Below are 7,352 nucleotides of genomic sequence, written 5' to 3' on the forward strand. Positions count from 1 at the left end.
AAGTGGCTTGCCCAAGGTCACAAAGAAGACCTTGACAAAGATTAGAACCCGCAACCTCAGACTCCCAAGCTCGGGTTCTTTCCACTAAGCCACGCTGCTTCTCGTGGTATTCGTTAAGCACTTACTATGTGCCAAGCACCGTTCTAAGTGCTGGGGTAGATACGAGGAAATCTGGTTATCCCACTTAGGGATCACTATCATGACTCCCATTTTACAGATGAGGTAACTGAGGCACAGAGAAGTTAAGTGGCTTAACCAAGGTCACATGGCAGTTAAGTGGCAGAGACAGGATTAGAACCCAAGTCCTCTGACTCCCAAGCCCATGCTTTTGCCACATAGGTCATGCTGCTTCTCTAGGAACTAATGGGTCAGAAAGACCCAAGGCGTAGTGGATAGAGCACAGGCCTGAGAGTCAGAAGGTCATGGATTCTAATCCCGGCTGTGCCCCTTGTCTGCTGTGTGGCCTTGGGCAACTCACTTCACTTCTCTGTGCTTCAGTTACTTCATCTATAGAATGAGGTTGAGAATGTGAGTCTCATGTGGGACAGGGACTGTGTCCAATCCTATTTACTTGTATCTACCCCAGCACTTAGTACAGTGCCTGGCACATAGTAAGTGCTAAACAAATACCACAATTATCATTATTATTATCATTATTAAAAACCCAGCCCATTGGAGAGCTTTTCACCCCCATTAGGATGGATTCTAATCAGAATCCTGGTGAGTCTGAGTTCAACTCAAATAGCCATAAGGGCCAAAACAAAGAGCTTCCCCACAGCTGGGGGTCGAGGAAGAAGGGGCTTTGACCAACACTCTAACCCCTCAGGAGCAGCCACCTCAGCCTCGATATATAGTTTACTGATGGTTCTCTCCAGTCCCCTGGTGTAGACAGTGACTCTCAATGGGCCTGGGGACCCCAGCCTCCTGCTGATGGGGTCTTCTGCTTAATGAGCTGGAGATGGGTCACTTCCCCCTCCTGGGTCTCATTTTCATCAGCTCATGAAAGGGGAGAAATCCCTGCCTGTTTAAAGTTGACAAAGTTAAGTTTAAAGTTATCCAACACTGACTGTTGGCGTCCTCGATCCTCTCGGTTCTCTAGTGGAAAACCCTCTTCTTTCTTCCCCTCCCTACCTTTGCCCTTTCTGCCCTGGCGTCTCTATAAGGAGAAGGGAAGAAGGGGAGAATCTTCCTCCAGGCCCCAAAAAGGCTCTCCATGTCCGACCCCTGAATTTTAGACTTGGGGTCCGCTACTTGGTAGGCAAGGGAAGAAACCCCACTCGTTCATTTTGACTTCCCCTCTAGACGAAAGCTTCTTATGGGCAGGGAACCTGTCTAGTAATTCTGTTGTACTCTCCCAAGCACTAAATACAGTGCTCTGCACATAGTAAACACTCAATAAATACCAGATTGATTGATCGACTGATTGATTGACTTCTAAATCTCCTTCACCATGACCTGCAGTCCCACCAGAGTTGCTTTGGAGACACTGTGTCCCCCCACCATGCCCCCGCACTCCCCCACCACAGGGGTTTCTCTGGCACCCAACCGAGGTAGGGGGGAACAGTCTGCTGAGAGAGAAGCTACCGGAACCACTCTTACCAGAGATCTCCTGGACTGTACTAACCAGAGACAATGAAGCTTTAGGGTGGGACGGTGCTTGATGCATTTAGAGGACAGGAGGGAAGTGAGGGCAGATGGTGTGTGGGGGGGAGGGTGGTGATTAGGGGCGGGGGATGTCCCCCACCTCTCATTTGGGGAATTGGATATGGTCTTTGTTCCATTTGTCAGTCAGGTCATCCAGGGATATATTTAAGTGTTTATCCAGCAACTTCTGTTTCAGTAGGACTGAAAATGACTTAAGAGGTAATGGCAGGCAAAGCTACCAAGTGGGAAGTCCAGGGCAGGTCAGTGGTAAGGGAATCCCTTGGAGGAGGTGGGGGATGGTGTTGCCATGTTTCACGCAAAGTCACAGATGGGTGGTAAAAACGAACTGGAATCAACCATCTCCATAAAGTCCGTCAAAAAATTTGGAAGTCCATAATTCGAGTGCTGCCACACTGGGAGAGAAACAGGAGGAATGCTGAGACCGCCGCCATCACCGCCACCCCTTCATGTAAATCAGCAGGTCATCAGGAGCCCAGTTGGGGCCAGGCCACTTTTCCATCCAGGCTGGCCCATGGGACAGACAGTTCAGTTGGGCCCAGAGACCTCAGGATCCCGGGTTCAAGATTCTGGACAACTGGATGGTGGAGCCCAACCTTGCCCCAGAGCCCCTCCTCCAAGCCACTTTTGATCTGTCAAAAAAGTTTGAAAGCTTGTCGTTTCTATTAATGTTCAATGTGAGAATCATTATCAGCAGTTGGCCTCCTTGGCCCACTTCTTAGCGCTAACCACAGCCTGCTTTATGACCCTTGGCAAATCATTTAACTTTTCTGAGCCTCAGTTTCCTCAATTGTAAAATGGGGATTCAATCCCTGTTCTCCCTTCTAGTTAGACTGTGAGTCTCATGTGGGACAAGGACTGATTAACTTATACCTACCCCAGCGTTTAGAACCGTGATTATAATTATTACTTTTAATTCCAGAGACCCGGCTGCATTACCCTGCCTGGGGAGGTTCCACCTGCAACCACCAATTCCACCAATGGCAGGTGGAATGCTTTTGTAAGCCGCCAGGGCTCTAGTCTTCTCTGGAAAAAAAGAATAAGTCTAGTAGGAGTAGTGGTGATGATATTAATCAATCAATTGTATTTACTGAATGCTTCTGTGTGCAGAACACTGTACTATGCGCTGGGAGAGTACAGTATTTCAAAGTTGGCAGATATATTCCCTGCCCACAAATAGGTCACTGACTAGATGGGGAGACAGACATTAAAATAATTTCTGTTAACACAGGTGGTGTAGGGCTGAGGGTGGGGTAAACAGTGGCAACAAATTCAAGTGCAAGGATGATGTAGAAGGGGAGAGGGAGTTGGGTAAATGAAGGCTTAGTCGGGGCTGGCCATTTGGAGGAGCTGTGATTTTAGGAAGGCTTTGAAAGTGGGGAGAGTGATAGTCTGTTGAATTTGAAGGGGGAGGGAGTTCCAGTCCAGAGGCAGGACATGGGCAAGGGGTCGATGGTGAGGTGGAAAAGATCAAGGTATGGTGAGTAGGTTGGCATCAGAGGAGCAAAGTGAGAGTGCTAGGTTCTAGTAGAACCCGTGGGATTAGGTACAGATTGAATACATGGATGGAATGAGAGAGATGAGTCAAGAAACAGCATGGGCTAAGGGAGCGAGCTCGAGCCTGGAAGTCAGAGGACCTGGGTTCTAACCCCAGCTCCACTACTCGTAAGTTGTGTGGCCTTGGACAGGTCAGTTAACTTCTCTGTGCCTCAGTTACCTCATCTGTAAAATGGGGATTAAGACCACGAGCCCCTTGTGGGACATGGACTGTGTCCAACTTGATTAACTTGTATCTACCCCAGTGGTATGTGCCTAGCACAAAGCAAATACATAGCAAAGCACGTAGCAAATACCATAAAAAAGGGAAAAAAGATTATGAGCTTGTGAGACAGGGAGGGTGGCGGTGTTGTCCACAGTGATGGGGAAGTCAGGAGGAGGACAGAGTTTGTGTGGGAATATGGGAATGTGAGTAGTTCTGTTTTGGATATGTTAGATTTGAGGTGTCGGAGGGACGTCTAAGTAGAGATGTACTGAAGGCAGGAGGAAAAATGAGACTGCAGAGGAGAGAGATCAGGCCTGGAGATGGGAATCATACTCATAGATACTTGAAACCCTGGGAGCAAATAAGTTCTTCAAGGGAGTGGTTGTAAATGGACACTAGAAGGGGACTCAGAACTGAGCCTTGAAGGATCCTTACTCTCAGAGGAGGAAGAGGAGGAGCCGGCAAAAGAGAAGGAGACTGAGAATTAGTGGCCAGAGAGATAGGAGGAGAACCAGGAGAGATCAGGGTTAATGAAGCCAAGGTTGCTTAATGTTTCCAGCAAAAGAGGTTGTTGACAGTGTAAAGGCAGCTGAGAGGTCGAGGAGGATTAGGATGGCGTAGAGGCTGTTGGAGTTGGCAAGAAGGACATCATTGGTGACCTTCGAGAAGGCAGTTTGGGTGGAATGGGGCTGAAGCCAGACTGGAGTGGATCAAGGAGAGAAGTGGAAGAGAGGAAATGGAGGCAGTGAATGTAGGCAACTCACTCAAGGAGTTTGGAAGAGGGAGATCGGGCAATAACCAGAGGGACCCGTGAGGTCAAAGGAGGAGTTTTTTGTTTTTTTTAGGATAGGGGAGACATGAGCATGTTTGCAAGCAGTGGGGAAGATGCTGTTGGAGTGTGAACAGTTGGGGCAAGGGAAGGGGCAAGCATTTTTTGAGCCTGATACTAAATACTTGGAAAAGTTCAAATTTAGCATGAGATACATTCCAGATTCCCAGGTGGCTTTCTTAAACCAGATGCTGGTCTGTGAGCCACGTCTAGTCAGGGAGAATCTGCTTCAAAAGCAAGTCAGAGACTGTGTTTGACATCCAAATGCATTAAGTGCTGATTTTTGGGTCCTCAGAATTGACGAGGTCTAGGAGGAAGGGGGCTGTAACAAGAAGAATAATAATTATGATATTTGTTAAGCACTTATTATGTGCCAGGCCCTCTACTAAGCGCTGGGGTAGATACGAGCAAGTTGGGTTGGACTCAGTCCGTGTCCCACATGGGGCTCACAGTCTCAATCCCCACTGGCACAGAGAAGTAAAGTGACTTGTCCAAGGCCACAGAGCAGGCAAATGGCAGAGTCAGGATTAGAACCCATGACCTTCTGACTCCCAGGTCCGTGGTCTATCCACTATGCCATGCTGCTGTACAAGCCTAGCCAGAGAGAAGCAGGAAGGAAGCTTCATTTGTAGAGAGCCCCACAACTGAACATCACGACCACCATATGCTACAACAACCCCAACACACGAGCTCATACTTGGACATGGCTATAGTGTTGAGAAGCAGCATGACCTAAGGCCCGGGCCTGGAAGTCCAGAAGTACCTCGGTTCTAATTTCAGCTCTGCCACTTATCTAAAACTGAGCTCCTAATCTTCCATCGCAAACCTTGTCCTCTCCCTGACTTCCCTGTCACTGTGGATGGCACAACCATCCTTCCCGTCTCACAGGCCCGCAACCTTGGTGTCATCCTTGACTCAGCTCTCTCATTCACCCCACACATCCAATCCGTCACCAACACCTGCCGGTCTCACCTTCACAATATCGTCAAGATCCGTCCTTTCCTCTCCGTCCAAACGGCTATCGTGCTGGTACAAGCTCTCATAATATCCCGACTGGATTACTGTATCAGCCTCCTCTCTGATCTCCCTTCCTCCTTCTCTCCCCACTCCAGACTATTCTTCATTCCACTGCTGGGATCATCTTCTTACAGAAACACTCTGGGCATGTCACTCCCCTCCTCAAAAACCTCCAGTGACTGCCTATCAACCTTCACATGAAACAAAAACTCCTCACCCTTGGCTTCAAAGCTCTCCATCACCTTGCCCCCTCCTACCTCCCTTCTCTCTTTCTACTGCCCACCCCTTACACTCTGCTCCTCTGCCGCTCACCTCCTCACTGTCCCCCATTCACGCTTGTCCCGCCGTCGACCCCTGGCCCACATCCTACCGCTGTCCTGGAATTCCCTCCCTCCTCACATCCGCCAAACTAACTCTCTTCCTCTCTTCAAAGCCCTACTGGGAGCTCACCTCCTCCAGGAAGACTTCCCAGACTGAGCCCCCTTTCCCTCTCCTCCCTCTCCCTTCCCCTCCCCTCCACCCTCTGCTCTTCCCCCTTCCCCTCTCCTCAACACTGTGCTCATTTGTATATATTATTTATTACCCTATTTATTTTGTTAATGAGGTGTATATCTCCTTGATTCTACTTATCTTGATGATGTTGTCTTGTTTTTGTTTTGTTCTGTTTTGCTTTGCTGTTTGTCTCTCCAGTTTAGACTGTGAGCCCGTCATTGAGCAGGGATTGTCTCTATCTGTTGCCAAATTGTACATTCCAAGTGCTCAGTACAGTGCTCTGCATATAGTAAGTGCTCAATAAATACTATTGATTGATAAATACTATTGAATGAATTGTCTGCTCTGTGACCCTGGGCAAGTCACTTGATTTCTCTGAGCCTCAGTTACCACCTCTGCAAAATGAGGATTAAGATTTGTGACCCGTTTAGGTGGGATGTGGTCTGTGTCCCACCCGATTAGCTTGTATCTACTGCAGTGCTTTGTGGCTCAGTGGAAAGAGCACGGGCTTTGGAGTCAGGGCTCATGAGTTCGAATCCCAGCTCTGCCACTTGTCGGCTGTGTGACTGTGGGCAAGTCACTTAACTTCTCTGTGCCTCAGTTCCCTCATCTGTAAAATGGGGATTAAGACTGTGAGCCCCATGAGGGACAACCTGATTCCCCTATGTCTACCCCAACGCTTAGAACAGTGCTCGGCACATAGTAAGCGCTTAACAAATACCAACATTATTATTATTATTATTACAGTGCCTGTGGCATAGTAAGTGCTTAACAAATACCATTAAAAAAAGAGTTAAAATGGGCAATCACTGGCTCTCAGCTTGCTCACCTCTTAGACTTTGTAGGGCTTGGAAAGTGAGAACGGGCCTTGTTTCTGGAAATCCAGATACATCCAAGGGTCTTCAAAGGACAAAAATATGTGGATACAGGCTTTTCGCTCTCCACCAGTGGGATGAAGAAGAAATTTATCGTCAGGTTCTAATAAGCTTACATTGCAACGTAGAATGAAAAACGATAGTAGTGGTGGAGGGCCTGCAGGGTCAGGTCTTAGAAATGATATGAAACAGGCAACTCTGGACATAGACAGTAAAAGACAACTGAAGGACAACTCTGCACATAATAAGCATTTAAAAAATACCGCAATTGTTTGTATCATTATTAACCTGGAACAGGCAGGCAGCGCAGAGGAACTTCTCTGGAGTGGTACAGCACTGGACTTGGACTGAAAGCCAAGCTAGGGAATAGATGAGCAAAACACAAGAATAATAAGAATAATAATAATTATGGTATTTGTTAAGTGCTTACTATGTGCTGAGCGCTGTTCTAAGCGCTGGGGTAGATAAAGGGTCATCAGATTATCCCACATGGGGCTCATATTTTTCAATCCCCATTTTTACAGATGAGGTAACTGAGGCACAGAGAATTTAAATGACTTGACCAAGGCCACACAGCAGACAAGTGGCAGAGCCGGGATTAGAACCCATGACCTCTGTCTCCCAAGCCTATGCTCTTTCCATTAAGCCTACGCTGCTTCTCAAGATGCAGAAGAAAACATATACGTATACACACACACACACACACACATTTACA

The sequence above is a fragment of the Ornithorhynchus anatinus genome, chromosome 3 (assembly GCF_004115215.2).
Source record: "Ornithorhynchus anatinus isolate Pmale09 chromosome 3, mOrnAna1.pri.v4, whole genome shotgun sequence".
Classification (NCBI taxonomy): domain Eukaryota; kingdom Metazoa; phylum Chordata; class Mammalia; order Monotremata; family Ornithorhynchidae; genus Ornithorhynchus; species Ornithorhynchus anatinus.